Raw genomic sequence first — 22,793 nt, 5'->3', positions numbered from 1 at the left:
TGGCCGTTGGCTGAGGGGGGGCAGTTAGCGTGTGGGTGACCGCCGGGGTGGCTGTTGGCTGAGGGGGGGCAGTTAGCGTGTGGGTGACCGCCGGGGTGGCTGTTGGCTGAGGCGGAGGGCAGTTAGCGTGTGGGTGACCGCCGGGGTGGCCGTTGGCTGAGGGGGGGCAGTTAGCGTGTGGGTGACCGCCGGGGTGGCTGTTGGCTGAGGGGGGGCAGTTAGCGTGTGGGTGACCGCCGGGGTGGCTGTTGGCTGAGGCAGAGGGCAGTTAGCGTGTGGGTGACCGCCGGGGTGGCTGTTGGCTGAGGCAGAGGGCAGTTAGCGTGTGGGTGACCGCCGGGGTGGCTGTTGGCTGAGGGGGGGCAGTTAGCGTGTGGGTGACCGCCGGGGTGGCTGTTGACTGAGGCAGAGGGCAGTTAGCGTGTGGGTGACCGCCGGGGTGGCTGTTGGCTGAGGGGGGGCAGTTAGCGTGTGGGTGACCGCCGGGGTGGCTGTTGGCTGAGGCGGAGGGCAGTTAGCGTGTGGGTGACCGCCGGGGTGGCTGTTGACTGAGGGGGGGCAGTTAGCGTGTGGGTGACCGCCGGTGTGGCTGTTGACTGAGGCGGAGGGCAGTTAGCGTGTGGGTGACCGCCGGGGTGGCTGTTGGCTGAGGCGGAGGGCAGTTAGCGTGTGGGTGACCGCCGGGGTGGCTGTTGGCTGAGGGGGGGCAGTTAGCGTGTGGGTGACCGCCGGGGTGGCTGTTGACTGAGGCGGAGGGCAGTTAGCGTGTGGGTGACCGCCGGGGCGGCCGTTGCTGCGGGGCAACGGCTGAGGGGGCAGTTGTTGCGGGGCTCGCCGTGAGGACCGGACCACGGGCCGCTGTGCCGCCCGTTGGCGGTTGCGCCCGTTGGCGGCGAGGCGGGGCGGGGCGGGGCGGGTCTGGGCGCGCGCCGCGGGCGGGCGGGAGGCGGCGAGGCACCGCCCCGCCGCCCGGCTGTAAACAGCGGCGCGGCGCGGGACGGCGCGGTAAGGGGTGGTGGGGGGCGGCCGGGGGGCGGCCGGGGGGCGGCGAAGGCTGTTTGCGGGGTCCGGGGAGGAGGTCGTGGTCTTTTTTCGAGGCGCCGAGAGCATGTGAGGGGCTCGGGGGGAGCTTGGGGGGCTCGGCGCCCGCTGTCCGGGGCCGAGCGGGCAGCGCTGCCGGGGACGTGCCCGGAGGGTGGGCCTGGAGCCGCGGTTGGCGTGACCTGCTGCCTTGGGGATGGCTGCTTCGCGTTGCAAAGGCTCCTGTTGCAGGCTTTGGGTTAAAGCAGCTGGGTGTTTTCCTTACCACGGCTTTCTGCCGAGCAGATCACTGCGTGTGTCTGCTTCCAGCAGGCTGGCCGTGAGTCTGTGCTCTCCTGGCCCCCTGGGCTGGCAGCAAAGGGAGCTCTGGTAGGCAGTGTGGGGCAGCCTGGGATACTTCTCTGCCAGCAGGCCTTGCAGCAGGCTTTGCTGCGGGCAGCGAAGCCTCCTAGTTGTAAGGGTCATCGATGTACATAGCAGTGTTGCATGGCCATTGGAGAGAAAGCCAGTAATGACTATATAAAGTATTATAAAAGCATTCTTATCAGTGTTTATAGGGCAGTAGCTGAGTGTGCTGCAGGTGGAATTCATCTGTGCTGTGTTACTGACATGGAGGAATGTCTGAAAACCAGTGGTAGTAAATAGACCAAGATCCTTGGGGAGTCGTCATTTCTTCTGTGAAAATGCACAGTACTCCTGCTGAGTCCCACAGCGGGGATCTGGCATGATGTGTTGAGGCCTCACGTGATCTGTTGTACAGCATATTTTTAAAATATCATTGAGAAAGACAATTTAGTTTTTCATGGAGCCTCCTATATCTAATAGTTAGGTATATCAAAAATCAATCCCTGGGGTGTTTTTTCCTATTCTAGTTATTCAGTAACGGGGAGGTTCATGGTTTGAACAGCGGGTTCAGTTCCCCTGTGGCACCTAAAAACTCAGTGGCCTATTAGACAGTAATCTTGAGGTCAGGAATGATAAGGCTGTGATGATAACCGGTGAGAGAGATGGTTACTTCAGTTTTATTGCAGTGGAGGAAGAAGTCGCTTATGATATCTCCTTTCCCCCTAGAATCCATGGGGTAACCTGTGCTACCTCTGCAAATAAGCGTGCAGCATTAGGTGCTTTTGGGTGAAGGCACCTTTACAGTGTTTTACATAACTAAATGCAGCACGGACATTCCTGCTGCCTGGTGGCTCTCACTTTATCTGTGTTCATCCAGGCAGCTCTCTTCCACTGACCTGTAGTCTAGAAGTGATTAGTCATAAGCAGCTCTTAAAGAGTGGGAGGGCAAAGGAGTGCCACATGCTTACCCTCAGTTATCCAACTTTAGTGATCCTGAGCAAGGGTTGCTGTAAGAAAGGAGCCTTCTGAATCATGACCCATGCTAATTCCCAACTAGAATCAAAGACAAGAACACAAGAGACCTCTTGGGTGCCTTTGGGTATACGCACCATGTCATATAACCACTTCAGACCGCTGATTAAACTTCATCCTAAAACCAGCTGTGCCAGCTGGAAAGCTTCCTGTTCTGATGGTTGATGTTTTCCTTTTTCCCCTCTCTATAATTTTGCAACCTAAATATATTCACAGCACGTTTATTCACTTGTTGTGCCAGCATTATCCTTTTGCTTCAGCAGTTCTGTTTGGCTCCTGTGATATATTTAGAGAGCAATCCTATCTATTCTCTGCTTACATTTGGCTAGGCTAAAAAAGCCAGGTTCTTAAGTTTCTTCTTGTTTGATAGGATTTCTCTTTCCCTCAATCATGTTTGTGGCCCTTTCTGCACCTGTTCATTTGAGTTTGTCATTTTTAAATGTGGATGACCAGGATTTTATCTATGATGCTCCTGTCACCAGTGTCTGTACACTAGTACTGATATGTCACTGCCTTGTCTAGATTGTATTTGATTTTCTTATGGCCACATCATCTCTGAAATCCCTAGTACAGCTTTTATGGGTGACTGATTTGCTGAACTGCTCTGTGGTTATTTTTCCTAACTTTTCTGTGAATGTGCAGGTTTGTCCAGCTCAGTACTTGCAGCCAAGGTCTCACTCAGGCAGTCTCTAAAATCACAGGACATGGGATAAATTAAGCTTGAAAATGTGCCTTTCCCTCAACACCATCCTTTTGGACAGATCTGGATCTTCCTGTTCTGACTTTATAAAGTTGTTGTTTGTTGCTATGAGAAGCATCCTTCCTCCAGTCCATGCCTGTGCCTCTCCAGGGAGACTTCACCTGTGAAGCAGAGGCAGAGGGATGCACGTTTGGGACAGCCTCCTGATACATGGGACTGGGTGCTTTTAACAGAGGCCCCCTGGGCAGGCTGCATTCCTGTGAATCTGTCCATCTAGGGCCTCAGGCACCCACAGTTCCTAAGCGTCTGGAGTGAGTTAGATGTTGGCTAAATAAATACTTCTTGTTTTGGATTGTCGTATGCCCAAGAATGTGAGGAGGAGCCAAAGTCATTGTAGTGCCAGTCTGTGTATGCTGCCGCATTAAGCTGGTGTCTTTTTTTGTCCCCAGGGACAAGTTTTCTCCCGGAGAGCTGTAAATATGCTGAGGAGACTTGTAAATTGTAAATATGCTGGGGAGAGGGAGCTCTCATTCCTCCTAGGGAAGGCAAATTCCTAGCCTCAGCTTTGTGTCCAGGAGTCTCCTTTGTCTCTATTTCAGTGATAGGGGACTGAGTTCCTGGAGGGATGTATGTGGCACAGGAAGATGGGTACACAGCCTTGCTGGCTGGGCTTGACTTGAGAGTGTGTCTGGCCTTGGCTACAGCTCAGCTGCTATTCAGTGTTTGGGAAGCTAGTCTTCTGCTGCCCTACTTTTTATAATTCACTCAGAAGTAAAGAATGTTTTTCTCTGCTTGGCACTATGAAGGAGCAACCTCTCTCCTGTTGCTCTCTGCTTGAAGGGAAGTGTTTTTTCATACGCTCGTATTTCCCCTGGTCTGCCTCTTGTGCTGGGTGGAATTGGCTGTACCGAGCTGTCAGCTCCCTGCCTTTCCGCACAAAGCTGAGCTCTCTGCCAGGCTCTTTAGCTATAAATGGATCTGGCTTCTTCCAACCTTCTTCCCCCCACCCCGAACACTCCATGTGATATTGCGGGAAATCAGAGCTGGGCCAGGCTTCCTCTTAATTAGGAAAACATAAGTTCCTACCACTGCTTTTAGTAGGTTCTCTGTTAAGTAGCATGCCTGGTTTGAGGGGTAGCTGTCTGTGCACCAGTGAAGGCTATGTTGCTGAATTGCCTGTTTGCACTGTGAGAGAGTGTATTCCCAGGCTTGAATGCAGAGCTTGGGCAGACCTTTAGGTGCTAGATCCAGTGACCAGCCTGGTGCATAACACCACAAACAAAGCTCTGTTTGATCTGAGGGTTTTGTCTCAAGGGAAGGCCAATGTTTTTGCTACTGACTGCATCCTGCCTCCGCATCCATGTTAGGTACTTAATAAAAGAAGCTTTGCTTTTGTGTGTAGTGCACAACCCTCTCTTGCTCCCTTTACTTTGGGATTTATGATAGAGATCCTGGGGTCTTTTATGTATTATGCATTTCCGCTCTGCTGAGGGACAGGGAGGATCAGTATCTTAAGCGGTAAGGAGCTGGGGGCAGAAGTATGCAGACCAAGATAACTCAGGGATTCAATAGCTGCCCTGAATTAAACTAAAGTGGTTTTTTTTGTGCCTTCTTGAGCAGAGTGCTAGCCTCTATCAGGTACCCTCCATCCTGCAGGCATTCAGGCCATTCATTCCATTTAGAAAACTAATTTGTAGTCTCATATTTAAAAACTGTAGTCTGAAAGTCTCCTAGTTGTGCTTCACCGAAGCTGGTAGACCAGGTCCCATCTTGGTGTCCTTTCGTTGACAGCAACGGGTTTGCTTCCTTTGGGCTTTGGGCTAGGTCAGTTGCTTTGAGACTTCAGAGATTCTGCGGGCTGGTTTCACAGGGGTTGGTTCAAACTGCACCAGGATCCTCCATGACTGCCAGGGCACGACGCTGGTTCAGATGGCACTGTGTGAGAACAAATTTGATGTGCTGCTAATCTCATCCCAGTGCTGGGATGTGGTATGGCCCTGCAACTGCAGTAATGGTCAGGTGCTACAGTACACAGCTGCCTATAGGGAGCTTTGAGACTGTGCTCGGCAAAGCCTGTGGTGTTTCTGGCAGGTGTCTGTGATGGGGTGAGGGGCTGGGAGGTTTCTTTGAGACCCTAGGTGGATGTAGAGGTGAGAGCAGAAAGGAGGGGAGGTACCTGTGCATCTTAGTCCGTTGGCAGCAGGACAACCCCAGCTGTGGTAACAGTTTTGAGGACAGCCTGGCCTTTTGGTACAGGTGTCTACTTGTGCGTGGCCCTGCATATTCTGCCCTGTGACAGCACAAGTTCAGATTTAGAGCATGAAACAGCAGCTAAGAATTAGTGCTGTTGCATGTGAGCTCCCACAGGTTCTTGTGTCAGGAAGCAATGGGGTATCCCGCCCAGACAGGGCAGCACAGGCTCTTATGAGCTAGTGTAGGACAAACAGTTCAGTTGTCTTGAGCCAAATCTTGATGAGCAAGGGGACAGAGAGACCAAGCTGCAAGGTGTGTGTGGAGGTGACGGAGGAAGAGGTCTACCTGAACAAAGATTAGAAATACCTTTTCTGTCAAGTGCCACCTGCTGCAATCTGCTGCTGTCTCCCACTGCTTCCCCTGTCAAGCTGGGAGGAGCGAGCCAGTCAGTCTGCCCTGCTCCATTGTGGACTCCAGTTTATCAGAGGAAGGGCAACGCCTGTCTGTGCCCTTTCCTGATCCTCCTATGTCACTGCTCCAGAGTGAAGGCAGAGGCAAGTGATGTCAGCATATGAGGAGAATTTCCTGTCTGGGGTGTTGGTGGGAGTCTGGTACTTTTGATTTGGAGGCAGTGGGGGCAGCAACACAGGAAGCCTTTGCCTGGGGCCAGCGCAGGTCCCAGTTTCCCCTGCAGTACAGCTGTGCTTTTCCTGCGCATGAGGCTTGGAGAATTTACTCTGCCACGCTCAGCAGATGTCCCCAGGATGATGCTTCTCCCAGGGGATGGCAAGATGAGCTATGTCTAAGAAGGGGGGAGTATAGTACTCTGCTGCGCTGTGAATACTGAGTCTCTGCCTTGGCTCCTTCCCTCCCTTCCTACTCCCAGGCAACATCATACCGTCCTATCTCTGGCAGCCGTACCTTTATATCCTCTGTCCTGCCTGGCCTGATACTTAGCTTATCCTGCCTGTCTCTTCCTCAGTGCTGATGGCTCTCCATATGCCCTTGTTTTGTTGTTCTCCTACTCGTTTAGTCTGGAAGCTAGCTGCATTTCCAGTTCATACTTCTGTCTCCTCGCTGCTCCTGTTGTTTCATTTCTAGTTCCTCTAAAGTGAACACGGAGGTAAGAGTTAGGTCTGTTGTTGCTACAAACCTGACTCAGTGATACGCCACTACGCTCAGCTCACGTATTTCACCATGGTTGCCAGTGTCTTTGCTTAGAGTACTTCTTGTTATAAGCCAGCCAGTGAATTCTTCTCTTCCAAGTCCTCTGTTGTAATTTCCGTCACAATCTAAGCAATAAATGCCTCCGGTCTCCCTCCACTGAGGACTGGGAAGGGCTGGAACTGTACTGCTTTGCTGATGGCAGAGTGCCTTGGATGCTCATTTTAGGAGCAATAGCGAGATTCACCGTTATTTGCTGCTCACCCTATTGTAAACTTAGAACTAAGATTTTTGTGGAAGCTGGCTGAGGCTGCAGCAAAAGCAACCAGAGAGTAGTCATCTTGGGGTTTGTGCCTGCCATTTGGCTTGCTGCAGGTGGATTCTTAACTGCCTGAGTCTGGTATCAGCAGGACTGAGATTTTGGAAAAACGGGACTCAGAATCCAGTTATAATTTTACCTCTGCCTTTTTCCTGTGAAGAGCTGAACTCGAATCCAGACACTCATGAGCTCTGTTTGTGTTTCTTTCAGTAGGCCAGATAAAGAGTTTAAAGCCCCTGCAGTGCTCCTCAGTTCCCCGCTCCCTACTGGAGGAAAAAAAAACGTCTCCTGGCAGCCTTGAGCTGTTTTTAAACTAGACAAATGCCTGGGGTGCCTGTCTGCCAGATCCTCCAGCCTGTACATTGAGTCCCTTTTTAGTATGCTTCTCTGTGCATCTATACGTGGCTCCCGTTCCTTGCTCTGGGAACGTGACCTCATCGTTGTTTTGGTATTTCCAGTGATTCAGCCTGGTCTGGGGCAGGGAGGAGTCATTCCTAGTACATGCTGATGGGGTGTTTATGCATTGCTCGAATTACAGAGCGGTGCAGCCCCAGCCCTTCCGGTGCCTTGACAGCTCACTCTGAGGGCTCAGCTGATGCGTTGCATTCCTGCTGGCAAATGGTCTGGACACAGCTGGTGGAGCTACTGAAGCTCCTGCTTTTGAGGCTGATGGGAATCACTGTCTTTGCAGTACACCTGTATGCCAATACAGGTAGAAAGCAGGAAGAAAGCTGAGTGCAGTAGCTTGTATGCCTGGGAAAGCCACAAGGAGTCTCTGCTTTATGAGTGGAAAATGAGTCTTCCAGCATGCTTGCTATTTACAGAATGCCTGCATCTCATAATGATCTTATACTCACAGCATCTGTAGAAACGTGGTAAGTGTCAGATCCTTATTTCGCAAGTGGGGAAACTGAGGCACAGAACAGGGAGGTGGTCTGCTTGAGGTTTTAAGCAGCTAGAGCTGGAGAAGTAAATTCCTGTGAAGTGGTGTTGACTGTGGTGCCTATTCTCTCCTGTAATAGCTGAATTTTTCCAGTGAAAAAAGGGGGTGGCCAATGGGTCAGACTGAGATGGAGCAGTGCTTGTTGGGAAGAGCAGCTTCCAATGTGAGATGAGGCCAGGCTGTGCAGATTTCTAAACCACTTTTTCTGTGGCTGTTACTGTCCTCTGTCTCTTCAGGTGTGTCAGAGAACAGAGAAGAGAACTCTGGGTTCCCCAGCCAGGGTCAGTTCTCATGGTTGTGGCAGGCTGTGGATGCAGCAGGGCTAGGACTCGCACTTTGGCAGGGTTGCGTTTGCTGGAGATGTGATAAGCCTTACTGCAGCCTTGGTCCAAACACTCTCAAGTGCCTTGTTTGAGCCTGGGCTATTGTGAATGGTTTCCAAATCTTTCAGGCTCATCTAGTGGTTAGGCATTCCCTGGCTGAGACCAGTTTTGCTGCAGAAGTAGTTTTGTTGAACTTCAATGTTATCTTGCTCAGCAGGGAACCAGCCTGCCAGTATAGAGTAGCTTCGTTCCAGGAAAGGCCTGTCTCAGTTTGTCACAATTCAGGAATAAGTCATGAAGGCTCGTGATGTTTGAAGAAGCATCCTCGTGTGTGGAGCCCTCTTGCCCAGTGTGATGGATATACGCTTGGAGACTAAGTCCTGGCAGTATTCTCTCTCTGACAGATCTGGGAAGCTATGTCAGGCCCCGGATTTCATGTGGTTACATTGGGAGGCTTTCTCTTTTTCTTGTGCAGCAGTAGTACGAAGACAAGAAGGTATCTTATTCTGGGGTCAGCTGAGCCATGCTGTGGTGGAGGATGACTGCACCACAGAGGGAAAAAGCAGAAAGTACCTTCCTCATTGCAGGCACCAGCAACCCAGGGGATGGATATCAGCATGTGCAGGAAGAGGCAGTTTTAACTCCAATAACCTGTCCTATCCGAGGCATGTGCAGGGGTAGTGGCTGTCCTGGCAGTTTGCTGGAGGCAGGAGACAATAGATAATTGTCTCCTTGACAATTAATGGGGAGCACATCAGGTTGGCCTAATACTTGGCTTGCTTGACCCCTCTTAAACGTATCACCAGGACATACATCTGCTCCCCGTTGCTTACTCTGGGGTCCCTGTGCTCTCCTTGAGTCTAGGTTTTTAATGGCACTCACTGACATGATTGCAGTATTTTTTTTTTTTCCTCAAAGGAGGTACTCCCAACCCCTATAGAATACACATCAGTGGCTACAAAGCCATATGAGCTCCCTCTTCTTTCTCCCTAGTTGCACCTAGAGGTCACTGGTGTGAACTATATGCTTGTGTGGCATTAGACTTAATGAAGATAGGCTATGCTCACTGTAGTATGCATCCTGACACAGCTCCTTGTCAGCCCCTTGGTGAGATCTTCCAGTACTAGTTTAAGAGGCAGTAGTTGAAACCTGCTAAACCCTTCTAGTGTTGTTTCCAGCTATGGGGGGGGCAATGAAGGAAAAGCCATCAAACATTTTGACACATTGCTGCTTTGCTGACCTATTTCCTGTTTCCTTATCTTCCTTATTTGATGTAAATCCAGCTGCAATAATGTTTGTAGATGATCCTAAAACAGAAGGCAAAGAAGAATCTTAGCAGAAGTTGCCGAATGCAGTGAACTGGAAAGAGGGGTTAAGTTGCAGTGACTGCAGAGCCTTGCACGTGGGGAGAGGGCTTGGACAGCGGAGGTGACTGCTGCGCCATGGGTTGGTCATGCACAGTGATGGAGCGATAGTCAGATCAGCCCTTCTCCCCAGGCATGATTGGTTGCTGTAGCAGCACGCACCCAGGACGGTGTGGGGCTGCATCTCCAGGTGTTGGTAAAGGGGTCATAGCTTGTCTAGACTGGGGTGTGTGATTGCAAATTGCATGGGTCAGCATTACTGCTGGCAGTTGCTGTGTAAGGAGTTGTAGGAGCAGCTAGAGTGTGAGGATTTAGGTGTCTCTCCTTGCCAGTGGTCACCTCACCCCCATGGCCTCCTCTCACAGGCAGCGAGCAGGCTGTGGAGTCAGCCCGCACAGTCCCATCACACTCGCTTCTTTCTGAGCTTGCTCTAAATGGCTCTCTGTAACATGAGCTGCATTTCTGCCATAGTTCTCCCCAGAGTGCATCTGTATTTACACCAGGGCTTTCATTAGCAATCTGGCCCTTGCTTTGTCAGCAGCCCTTGCTCTCCCTTCCTGCTCGCTTGCTCTGTGAGTGAGACAAGCACCTTGGCATTGCTGTTCCTGAGGACAGGCAGGTGACTGGCAGTGAGAGGAATCCTTGAACGAGCTCCCATCGGGGAGAAGTGCCTTGTCTTGTTGCCTCTCGCCTGCCACCCTGCAGCAGCTGGGTGGTTGCCTGCAGAGACTCCCTGCAGCAGGGCTTGCTGATCACTGAGCCGACACTGAGACAAGCTGGTTTGCTTTGGATTATCGCTGGCTGCACAGGCTGAATTCATGCTGCTCTCATGCAGTTGCTGCTGTACCCGATTCCCAGCTGCAGCGAGCTGAGTCCAGGATCTGGGGAGATTGTATCTGGCAAGGTAGGAGCTGAATCCTTCCGTTTGTACTGCTAAAAGTAATGTGACCAGTTCTGCCACCACCTGAATATGCCTGAATGAGTAGTGTGTGTGTGTTTTTTATTCTGCATTGTTCTGTAGCTCTGAACAGACAATATGCTGCTTGGGCTGTGGCGTATAAGACATGGAAGGGCAATACGTATATCCATTTTGTTTTTAGCAAATCAAACTCTGGCTCCCTTTCTACTCCAGTTTGGTGCTCTGGTACTCCAGAGCCTCTCTCCTTTTCTCTGTTGTTGTGCAGCATCCTGTGCATTTTGGGGCAGTTGTGTCCCCTGCTTTTCCAGGAGGTAGGGGCCCTCTGACAGTAGAGAACAGTCTAGACGTATCTCTGGAGAAAGGGGGAGGGAGAAGAAATTTACCGAAAGCAAAAATCAAGGAAGCTTAATAGGCACTGACATAGCTCAAGAGAAATTATTCTTACCTTAGACAATTAGACAGGGGAACAGCCTCCTTTCTCTGGGTAGTCTCAAAAGGGTATCTTCTTTCCTTTCAATCTCTTAGGACAAGCCATTTCAATACAGAAAGACCTAAGGCTGCTGTTGTCACTGGGGGTAGAGGAGAGTCAGTCTTGTCAAGCTGATATCTCCTTCTCAGCTAACCCCTCACTGTTTGGCATGTAGTGCTTCATCTTCTCCCAGCTGTACACATTCTGACTGAACCTGAAGAGGAGCAAGAGATGATGACCAAGAGATGCTACCCCTGCTGGTTGTCCGTACTGTAACCAAGGACAGATAAAATGAGAGGGCAGCAGCATTTTCTTCTGACCCAGTTGGTGCTTAGGCCGAACTGTTTCCTTTTCTCTCCGCAGCAGCTGGGTGTGCCTGCCCGCGTGTATGCACAGCCATTCATCTTCCCCAAGACTGTTGTAACTGGGCTTCCCTCCTATGCAGAGGAGAATCTCCTGAACAGGACAGACAAGGAGGTCAGACCTTCTGCAAGCGATGGTTTTGTTCTGAGGACTAGCTCAAACAGCAAACCATCTCCCCCCCCATATCCCTAGTTCCTAGGTTTTGAGGAAGGAAAAGGGTCCTCTACCTCTTTAGCATGCCCTGCTCTGCTGCCAGTGTATAAATAGTGCCCACAGTATGCTATTTTGATGACACGCTCTTCCCAGGATTCATCCAAAGAGTTATGTGAACAAGTGTTAAAAATAACACTAAGCCCTGCCCAAATGCTGGCATCAACGTTTCAGTCAGTGTTGGGAACCTTCTGCAGAGAGCAGCCTTGGCCCCTTGGGTGGGGGGAGCAGGACAGGGCCCAGCATGACTCCCAGGGTTTTTCTGTTCTTGCTGCCCTGCTGACCACAGGCGACACTGACCTTCAGGTTCAGCAGATCTGCTGTTCCCCATGAGTCTGTGAGACTTTCACTTCTAATTAGGTTATTTGCTCCTGAGCTTTCCCTACAAGTTCGGATTATTATCTCTTAAGTCTAAGGACAGGAAATGCCAAGAAGGGTTAACCTGAGTTTTATCTAGCCTACCACCAGTCCCTGCCAGTGGCCAGATCAATCTAGCTGCTTCTCCAAAAGGTCCTGGTTCCTAGCCATGGCACACGCAGAGATTCTGTCCCTACATTAGGTGTGGCCTGAGGACTGATAGTTGGACTGGTTTACTTGCAGAAAGGATATTAAAGCTATATGTTGAACCAACAGCTATAGCTCTGGATGTTCTTGCTCTCCATATAAACACAAAAGTAATTCCAAAATCCTACCCTTTTCATGGCGTGGTCAGTGCGTAGAACTGAAAACTGGACCACGTTGCAGAGGTTGCTGGGCTATGTAGCCAGTGCGGGCTGCCCCATCCCGCTGGAGGAGCTGAGCGCTGCAATTGGTTTCCCTCATACTGGGTTTTGCCTGTTGTTGGTCAAGTCCTATGACAGTGTAACATCTACTCACCTGCTCTCATGCTGCTGGAGTATCTCTCCCACTTTGGGGCTGTGTATGTCAGGGCAGCAGGCCCCACTGACCACTTGTGTCCAGTGCATGGAACCCAGAGCTCACAGAAGTGCTTCTGAGGGGGCCTTATGCTCAGAGAAGCATCTGAAGACAGAGATGCCCCTCCTTCTTGTAGGCAGGTGATGAGGCTCCACTCTTGCCTGGTCTAATATGGAATATAGCAGAAGCCACCCTCTCACATTACGCAGTGTGGCTGTTACGTGGCTTAACACATGGGCCCTTGCATGCAGAAGGAGGAAGGAGCTGAGATGTCTCCTGGCTGTGAGCTTGGAAGCAGTGCTTGAGCTATTTGCTTTGAATTGAAGGTAGCAGTGCTGTGGGCAGGGGAGATTGCGCTTCAGTTTTAGATACTGAAGTTCTGAACTACAATGTTAATCCCTCTGTTTAACTCTCTGGCCTTTGCGTATGCAACCCTACATACATCTCTGTGCCAGTTCCTGGCTTTGTAGAGAAAGGGTCAGATGCTTCTAAAGCCTCCAAGTACTTCACTTCCTGAAGAGCTAGATTTATTTTAAGCTGATACAGAAAGTTGCTGTGAAAACAGCAGGCCTGTAGAAATTGCTGAAAAGGTCCCAATTGCTGTTTGGTGCTCCGTGCTTCACCTCCCCTGATATAGGGATACTAATTCTGGCAGACGTCCTCAGGGATGGAGGGCAGCTCCCATTAGAACATCATGACCGAGAGTTTTCTCCAGCGATTGCACCGAGAATTAGAGCACAACAGCCGTTCGCGTTTGGGCTTTGACTGCCTTATCTAGCTTGCTCAGCCCTCGGTAGCCCTCCTCCCTTTCTTGCCGTTTAGTGGAGCTTCTTTTTTCCTTGCTGTCCGATGAAAGGCACTGGCTGAGTTTGTGCATGGGCTGGAGTGCTTTCTTACATGTGTGTTCAAAGTACAGATTTTTAGGATTGTCAAAGGTGAAAATATATCACAGAGTTGAAAGGCGTATTTGTTTTTCCAGGTATTCTGTAAGTCTGATTAGCCCTTCACTAGGGGCTTCCTACTCCTCTATAAATGTTCAGCCAGTATATGAGGTGCCTTGAGTCATCATCATTCCTGTTTATTATTAGGTCTGAGCCAAGGCTCTGTATCTTCGTGGTATGCATTACAGAGCTCCCAAGGGCTCTTTCCACACTGGTATGCTCTTATTCTCATGCGTGGAATGTACCTGGGATGCCTGAGGATGCACGGCCTTGTTTGTCCTGAGTGCTTCTTTGCTGGCTGTTCATCATCAGCCTTCTGCGAGGTGCCAGAGTCCCACACCACAGTTTCCAGTGGTTCCTGAAGTGATAAGATGACTCCACAGGGAGCCCCGTAGAGCAGACTGCCTCCTCTCTTTCACCTGCCTCACATGAGGTTTGAGTCCGATTTCAGTCTCTTCAACCCAGTCTAAGCCTGACATGTCAGGAGTCTCTTATGACCTGCTTTGCCTTTATGATCTGTCTCCTCACTGGTGCCAGATCATGGGCACTGTGTGAGCCCTGGACTAGGCTTTGCCTTTAACAGCTTTTGTTTTCTATTTTAAAGAGTATGTCGGGATTTCCTCCCGTGCAGGAATCCCCTTTATCCCTATGCCATCCCCTTTGCTGTGGGTGTTTCTCAGTCCTGAGCAAAACTGCCGTCTGTTCCACACAGTGTAAAGGCACATCCTTCCCAGTTCTATGTGTTTGTGTGTGCCTGCCTACGTAGGCATGTGTATCTGTCTACGTACAGACATACATGGTGCCTCTTAGCTGGAACATACTTGAAAAGGATGCAGACCTTGCATAACTGGCAGTACTGCAGCTAGATGCCACAGATTAGACTCTTTGTGCTGCTTTAGCATGTACCTGTAAGCGCATACAGCCAAAAGGTTGTTTAATCATGGGATGGCCTGACATGGAGACCCGGAGTATAGCTGGCCGAAAATCCACTACAGCCTGCTTTATTAGCTGGGAAGAGGTAACAGTAACCAAAGAAAAGGCTAAGAGGGTTATCAGTTGTGGTGAAGTAACAACTTCAGCAAGACCAATGAGAGAGTTTCTCTTCACTGTGGTGGACAAAAGTAAGATGAATTCACTGGGTAGAAGCTGGTACCAAGCACATTCCTTTTAGGGGGAAAAAACCCAAACCCTCAGGGTGGGTTTGAACAGCCAGGTGGATTAGCTATTGGATAAGTTGGCAATGGGATGCTTTTCCACGCTCTGCCTTTACGTGTAGGTTTACTGTCTCTTTCCAGAAGCGTATTTCTGTTTCTCAGGCTTTTAATCTTTCATCAGAGGCTTCCTGCTCCCCTGAGTCAAACAGAAATCGTAAGAAAATAAGACCTCTAGAAGCCATGTAATTACATCTCCCTGACCCAGGCAAAGTTGACTTAAAGTATGCCATTCCTTATGATTCTTTGTTTCAGCTGTCTCTAGAAACTTCCAGTGATGGTGACCTTGGCTGCTGCATTCCACAGCCTAGCACCCCAGTCCCCTCCGTCCATCAGTGTATGCTAATGCCATGGCACATTGGGCTGGTCAAGGCATTTGATGGACCTTTCTTAGTGGCAAACCTAGAAAAAGAGACCATTTCCAATTTCTGACACTAAGGATCTGTGCAAACTAACGAGAATATATGTTTCTAAATTTGTAAAACAAAGAGCTTCTGAGACAGGACCTCTTGTAGATTATGTGAAATATTAAGAATATTACCTCCTGACTGCTGTGGGTTTTTTTTTTTTTTTTTTTTTTTTTTGGTGGAGTGATGAGTGGCTAGTTTTATCTGATGCCTAACCTAAACTTCCCTGGCTGCCCCTCGGGTAGCCTGTTCCTGTTGTCAGGGGAGAATTCTCTGATTATTCTCTCGTTCCTGGCAGTAGCCTGTTATGCATTTCAGAACTACTTTTGTGTATTCCCTAGTTTTATACAGACAAATAACCCAACTGCTCTGTGCTTTCTTCCTTTCTGTTTTTTTCTTGCTCTCTTTGGACTCTAAGCAGTTTGTCCAAATCTTTACCAGACTGGTAGAAGATGAGGCCTTTACTAGTGTTGGGTGGAGTGGGAGGCTTGCTCCATGTCTTGCATATGATCCGCCTATTCATACAGCCCTACATACTGTTTGTCTACTTCAAAGCAAAATACCACTATTATTCATGTTCAGTCTGTGATTTGCAGTAACCACAGATCCCTTCTGAGTGAGCAGGTCCTGTAGAATGATTGTGGGTGGGGGTGTCCAATGCATGCTGTTTAAGATGTCATGGTAATGATTATAATTTATGTCTATTTACAGTCTGTATGTAGACGTTATCTGTTTTGTTGACAGTATCAGTACTAGAGGTGGTGCAGATGAAAGTAAGAGACAACCACTCCCTCTAAGAACCAGCAGGTTAAAGGTATGAGAGGTGGATGGGACTGCCAGGATTTGGTTACAAGCCTGCATTGCACAGGCTTTTTAGGAGAAGTCTTCAACAGTTCTCCCTTAATAGACTGTTCCCCCTCTTCTTTGAAGTTTTTGTAAGTGCCTGCTAGGATGCCCATGAACAGAGGCAGGCTCTTTGGTGGCATTGTCTTAAGCATACCAGTGCTGTGCTGTAGGATTGTTGCTGCTGGATGGTTTTTGAGTGTACCTTCAGCGGTCTATTCTAATCGCAGAGGGCTTTGCAGAAGCACAAGCTATCTAGGGCTTACTTTATTTGCCACTAAAATAACCACCTGGGGGAGGGAGCAGCGCAGAGCAGCAAGAGTGGCCAGTTTGTGTGGTAAATGAAGAAACATAGGAAAAAGCAGTATAAATAATAGTTAGTATCTTGTATCTCTAAATCAGCTGATGATTATATGCTCCCTGGGGTTTATTGTAAAGATGGGAGTGTGTTTGAGACCTGGGAGGTCTTTTGGGAACAGTTTACCTTGAGTTGACAGATATCACTGCTTAACTTTTGCTGTTGCTCTGAGCAGTGATGGCAAAAAAGGGCTTAGATGTGTGCAGAGGGAGGTGAAGTGAGTGAGGTTTTCTGTGTGAAATCCAGAGCAGTTTTCTGTTTGCTGTTTCATCAGAAAACTGGAATGTTTATGACTGAATGGTATTGATAGGAGGGTAGGAGACTTTCTCCGTTCTTGGATGTAGCCTCTCTTGTCTCCATCAGTGATGTTCTTCTTCTTCTGCCCTTTTCCTGTTTGCACCCATCCATTACAGTCTCTGTGAGCTGAGGCTTGTTTGCAGTGCAGTTACACTCACCTTAAGGCAGCCAGGAGATGCCTCTGCAGTGGGAAGGCAGTGTCACTTTAGGTACATCTTGGGAACCTCGAGCAGTCACCTTTTTGAGCAGTGCCCGCTATGTACACAGTAATCTCTGCTTGTCCCTAGTATGTAGACAGTGAACCGGCTTGTGGCTGTATAGGTCCAACTGAACCCTGCAGATTCTGTGCTGCTTGTTTGGATAGTAAATATTAAAAAAGTATCTTTTTTATTTCAGGTCAGAAACAAACCAGTGAATACAGCAGAATTGTGGCTGCCAGAAGCATCAGTTTTACTATGTGATCTAATGTGGCAATTTGAGGCTTTCCTCCTGGCGGTGGGGAACTGTTAAGTCACAGAGAAAATGTACTAATAGTTGAGGTAAATTGTGCTATAGAGACAGCACTGATCACATTCTTGAAAGCTAATTTTCATGTAAGTGAAGCCAGAACGCTTTAGTATCTGCTGTTTCTATGGCCAGCTCAGAGCAAGTGGTTGGTTGCCAAATTAGAAGGCATATCTTTTTGTAATAATACCCTTTCTGCTCCTTTTGCCAGTGCTTTTTTTGTTGCAATGGTTTATATCAACAAAGCCCGAGTGTTTGTTCAAGCACTCAGGGCTGCTGTCATAGCAGGGCTCTTGCTTCAGGCACTCTGAAAGCATAGACTGCATCAATTATGTCCAAACTTTGCTTTAATTGAAGGTTTTCTGTACAACTTTATGAGCTTTGTTTTATCAGATTGAAGCTGAGACTTCAGACAACAATTCAGGAGCTGGTCTGTTGTTTTTGTCCTGACTTCCCTCTATCTCAACTGCTAATCTATTTCTTTGTGCTCCTGCTTTAGGAAGCACTGAATATTAGGGCTGAAATATGGGCGCTGGGATCCTAGGATCTGTTCTTGCTTTTCCCGCAGGCTTCCAGTGTAGTACCAAGTGAAGCACATCTCCATGTTGCCTCAGTCTCCTGCGTGTAAAATACTGATAACCATACTTTCCCTGGAAAGCAATACGAGCAAACTGGGGTCCTGGGCTGGAAGGGACTAGCAACAGGCAGCTGACAGTGAGTTTGGTTTGGTTTTCCCATAGATGTCTCAGTATTATTGAGGTATGTGGAACTCAGCCCAGGCCTCTAGGGACCCCTGCCAGAACTAGCCCTATCTGGTGGCTTTGACTTGTTATGGAGCTTGTAAAAGCCTCTGTTCCTGAGCAGGAAGGTGTCAGCTGCTAACAAAAGGAAAGATCGGACCTTAATATGGGAAGACAGAAATCACTATAATGGCCTGGATGAAGGATCCACCTAGCACGGTGTTCTTTTTGCAAAACTGGTTGCAAATGGTCAGCTAAGGAAAAGTGAGGAAAAGGCAAGCAGATATGATACCTTAATACTTCCTTAGCTTCTGACCTTTTTCAGTTCAGGGTATTTCCTAAGTCTATTGTGTTTTATCTGTTTAGTAACCTGAAGTGGATCTCCCAAGCACTTGTCCTGCCTCCTCTTGAACAAGCATGAAATTCTTCCCTCCACAACATTCTTTGCCGAGAAGTAAGGAGCAGCATACTGACTGAAGGAAGATAGGAGGAATGTTGAAAGAGGAAATGCTGGTCCGAAGGGAAGTTGTCAGTAGAAAGTAGCCTTGGAATGTAACCTAGTCAGTATATGAAATAAAAGCTCTGAGCATTAAAAAGTAAGAGTTTGCTAATAACGTTTCCTGAAGAGACAAAGCTGGGGAGCATCATCAATTCAGAGGTAGTTCAGGGTTGTTCAGAAGGAAGTACTTGGATGACTTAAGGAATAATACAAATGGGAACTGAGTAGTTCAAAATTGCATGGTCATGTCCATTAGGAAGAAGCAGAAAGTTCAGCTCCATCTGGGAGCTCACTGGGGAAAATAAGGGAGAAAGGAAAATCCAGGCTCTGTCAGTCAAGCATGAGATAACTGTGAACAACTAATATGATGCAGCCATGAAGAAGATAAATGTCATCCAAAATGACATGTTGGACAAAATATTTCTAGCAGAGATGGGGAAATGTTAGTGCTATTATCTTAAGGCATGTTGAGATCTCACTTGAAAGATTGTGTATGTTTCTGGTCACTCTCAGAAGGTTGGATTCAAAGTGGATCAGGTCCAGAGAAGGGCTACTGCTGTGATCAAAGAAAGGGAGAGCCTACCTACTGCAAAGCAATTACAGAACTTGAATAATTTAACTTTAAACACAGACTGGATACATGTTGATGCTAACGGTCATCTTTGGAACAGGAATGACTAGGGGTGAGCTACCCATGAATAAAGGTAAGCTGGAAATTTTTAGGTTCTTAAACATCAGAGGAGTGAGTTTGGGAATTTTGTTATCTCAAAAAATATTTATCAAACAAGAATAGTCAATTTTTTGGAAAAACACCTTTTGGTATCAAGCCATTTTCTTATTTGGAAGCATGTCTCCTGCCTCGGATTGCTAGCCCTGAAGAAATCAGTACTGCTGTTCTATAGAGTGGGCAGGGCTTGCTGGGGCAGAGTCATCTTGAGCAGCTTGGTGAAACCTACTGTTGCGTATGTGCAACCAGCATTGCCCTGCCAATGGTTACGCCTCTGCCCTTGCTTCCTCTCAGAACCCAGGCTCAGTGGGAATCATTAGTGACCCTCTGGGGAAATGCAGGGGCTGAGGGCAGGCATTGTCACTGTAGTGTTGTTGTTGTGCGCTTTTCTCACTCTCTTTGGATTTTTTTGCTCTCCTCATTCGAAATCATCCATATTTTGTTCCCACTTTATGCTAGATACAAAAGTTGTCAAGCACATATTGGTAATGATCAGCCTGTATTGATCTTTGTGTTTTGGGGAGAGATGATGTCGACCTTAAAGGCAGAGTTTGCAGAGATGGGGAATGATTTTTTTTTTTTTTGAGGATTTTTAAGTTTTCAGTACTTCCTGCTTTCCTGGAGGCATCTGTGTTTTGATCCCCCTTGCTCCAGGTGAGCAGCACCATGCTGATCAGTAGCTCTGACCAACATGCCTGTCTGGCATTCCTGAAATGGCCTGACTGGTGGTGGATGGGGTTTTGTGGATTCAGATTTCTGAATCAGTGAGTGAGGGTGGAAAGGCAGTGAGCTGCTCCCAGGTTGCTCCTGAACGTCCAGCATGTGTGAAAGCGTGACATGTCTCTTCCTCCTGTGGCTGTGCTCCAAATGGGGTCATGAGGAATCAAGCGGTGGCCTAGGCATGTTCTTATGTATCTGCTTTGGAGCAGAAGGCACAGGCTGTCCACTGTGGTGATGACCTTGCTGCTGCTCTTGCAGCTTTTTATTTGCTTAAGGCACACTGAAGTAACGATGCCTAAACCAAAATCTCCATCCTCTGGAGAAGGAGGCAGTCAGCTCCCTGCGCTGAGTTACACCAGTGAGTTGCAGCGAAGAGGCTGTAGCCTGGAGGCTGTCTGGCTGTTGCGAGGGTGGGTAGACTGAGTGCAGTGCCTGATCAAAGGCATGATTAAAGGCCTTTTCCTATCTGGTGCTTGATGTCAGAGCTACGGCTGAGGTAGCCAGCTGGGATTTGGGCCGGAGCTGTTGCCACTCCATTGATTACCAGAGAAGATTTGCAGCAAATAGGTGGGAGGCTTGAGCTGTTTTTGCTGAAGTGGGTGATTTTGCTATACAGTTGTGGTGAGAGTGGGAAGGTTTGTTCCTTCTTGTCTGCAGAGTTGTGCTGGCCTTAGTGGGTGATTTCTGCACAGTCCGTGAAAGCAGATGAGTATTCTCCTGACAAGGTAGAAGAGCATTGTGCTTTTTTACTCTAGGTGATCAGGGGTTGGAGGGGGTGTTCATGTCCTGGATATGGTCTGCAGGAGAACAGAGCCCGAGAGGTACATATGTCTGGCCCATGCCCCGCCCAAGCGTGGTGCACAGGGCTCCTGCTAAAGTAGTGAGCAGTGCTGCAGCCAGGCACTGGGAATGGGATGCCTGTCCTTCCTTACTGGAATACATGGGCTGGAGAACATGTTGTACACTCAGTTCTCACACCCTTGGAAGGGGAGGATGGCAGAACCCCTGCCCTACATCTGGGATGCCTGTGAGTAGTGAGACTAACATTGCTTGATAGGCAGGTCTCTCCTGCCAAGCTGTACCCTGCAATGCTGAAGGTGTGTGGGAAGCACCATCTATCCCGTACCTCTCCAGGCAAAGCAGAGAATGGAGCTGGGTTACTGTAAGAGCAGGCTGGTTTTGGCCCCTGCATCTTCCGTGCTGTGCTTCTCAAAGGAGCAGAGTTACCAGCCTGCAATTCCCTTGCTCCCCTCCTTTGCATGAGACTGCGGAGTCGGCCATCCTCCCCTTCTCACACTGACTCATCTTTGTGATCAAAGAGAAGTCATCTCCTAGAAGTCAGCCCCCAGAAAAGAGTTTTCTTCTCTGTGACTGCCTGTAATCTCTTATTGCCTGTGAAGCTCTGAGAAAACCCATCCGTTTTTAGTGCTGTTGCGGAGAGGGGCAGCAAATGGGAGCTTGCAACAGGGGTGCAAGGACATGAGTTTAGGTGAGGGGGAAGGCACTGACCTGAATAACTGTCTCAGGGAGGAGGATACGAACGTTTACATTGTGAAGCATATGTAAATAGCTAGCTGGGGGTGTTTCTGAAGGAGCCCTTTTTCTACTGCATTGCTCCATCTGATTTCTAACAAAACAGCTCCCTGACTGCATCTGCTCTGGGGTGATTACTTGCTACATGAAGGAGGCATTACTGTCAGTGAATTAGTTAATACCAGTGTTCTGTGGCAGGGGCAGCGATGCAGGCAAACGTTCAGCCTGCCAGCATTTATACCTCCCAGCGTCAGCGTTGGCAAAGCTTGCGGAGGACTGGGGAGGGCACCAGAATAGTTTCCATTCTCCTCTCTGGTGTGGGAATGAGTTTCCTGGGTAACAAATGCTACTTGTTCTGCGCAGAGCTCCACAGTTGAGACTCTGTCTCCTTTCTTGCTGCCGCTCCCTTACTGCCCTAGCTGAGCGGGCCTGAGATGTCTGCTCGAGTCTGCCTTAATTAACACTGACACTGCAATGGGACTGGCCTTAGGGAGGTCTGGGGGCTGCACTCTATGGGAATACTTAGCTGAAACTGTTAATAGTCTCATTTACCACAGCTTGGGGGAGCAGGGCTCTCCAGGATTAGCTCTCTGCTTGCTGCAGTCGCCAGGCGTGGAGGTACGTCCCTCACTCCTGCTATGGGGCTGCATCATCCCTGAGTCTTGTCCCTACCACGTGAATGGGATCAGATGGGAGTGTGGGGCAAGCAGTGGGCTCGGGAGCGTGAAATACCACATATGGGTCGTGTGCATCACCCGCAGGAAGGATCTACAGAGCCTGAGTTTTGGGACTGACTGACAGATTGTTCCCACTGTTTTGGAGGTGAGTGGCAGAGCTGCGCCTGTGATATTGGCTCCCAGGCTATGTGAATGGACTGCCTAGCCACAGACAGCCTGAGGTCCGTCCTTTTGTGTTCCTGTAGATGTCTCTTTCTGTACCCATAACCATAGCACTGGCAAAGTCCCAAATGCCTGTCTTTGGAGCCCTTGATAACTACTTGGTGGGAACAGTCACTGTGTTTTCGCTCAGAAGTCTGATTTGAACATTATCCAAAGAGGCATTTTAAGGGTTGATAGTGGTCTGGGATCCAAGATGATTGGCAACCGCTTCCAGTGATGAATCTAATATTTTTCTAGTATAGCTTTTTATGTTGGCATCTTCAGAGGCAGAAGCCTGTACAAAGTATTGTGGTGTTCAAGCTGTTTTGTTTTGTTTGGCAGTTGTTTTGGGTGTACCGTGGCATAGAGCAGAAAGTACTAAGGTGTGTGATTGTTCTTAATTTCTTTGAATTATGTGTCTGTGTGACGTTTTTACCCTGTTTTCTGACTTGCCTAGTCCCCTTGACGGAGATGGGTTTTGGTTCAGACTTTTAGGCCTTGATAGCGTAGAAGAGCGGTAATGTTAACTTAGCCCTCTGAGTAGGGTTAGACAGCAAAGTGAAATAATGTGAGTCATCCTTCTAGGATGGTTGCTCAGGGGAGCTGCTTTACTGCTATAAACATCCCTGCTGGAATGGCCTTTGAGCCCAACTTGGTTTCTAAGGTGTGTAGTTGTGCCCAGCCTGTGACAGAAAAACAAGTTACTGCCTCAGGGGGCAGGGAGAGGGTTCAGGGCTCTTTTCAGAAGAGAAATCCTAAAGTAGCAGTGTGTGTCGCGCAGCGAAGGGGCCTGAGTCTTGCCAGGAGCTGCATAGACTTGCATATGGAGCAGGTT

General features: G+C 48.8%; 1 protein-coding gene across 9 annotated transcripts in view; it reads left to right on the top strand.

Annotated features, from left to right (window-relative positions):
• Positions 1–947: 947 nt before the first annotated feature.
• The window catches only part of LOC138060913 (AP-4 complex accessory subunit RUSC2-like), a 60,341-nt gene continuing 38,495 nt past the window's right edge, over positions 948–22,793 (top strand). For 5 of the 9 annotated variants that reach the window (XM_068926919.1, XM_068926921.1, XM_068926912.1 and 2 more), the window contains exon 1: positions 10,050–10,328. The gene's annotated coding sequence lies outside the window, so the exon portion shown is untranslated. Of the gene's footprint in view, positions 1,006–10,049; positions 10,329–22,793 lie in introns of those variants that run through there. The other 4 variants (XM_068926920.1, XM_068926914.1, XM_009685400.2 and 1 more) reach the window with 4 other exon arrangements.

Source organism: Struthio camelus, chromosome Z, assembly GCF_040807025.1.
Source record: "Struthio camelus isolate bStrCam1 chromosome Z, bStrCam1.hap1, whole genome shotgun sequence".
Classification (NCBI taxonomy): Eukaryota; Metazoa; Chordata; class Aves; order Struthioniformes; family Struthionidae; genus Struthio; species Struthio camelus.
The sequence above is the reverse complement of the archived record's forward strand: the minus strand, read 5'-3'. Positions and strand labels throughout refer to the sequence as shown.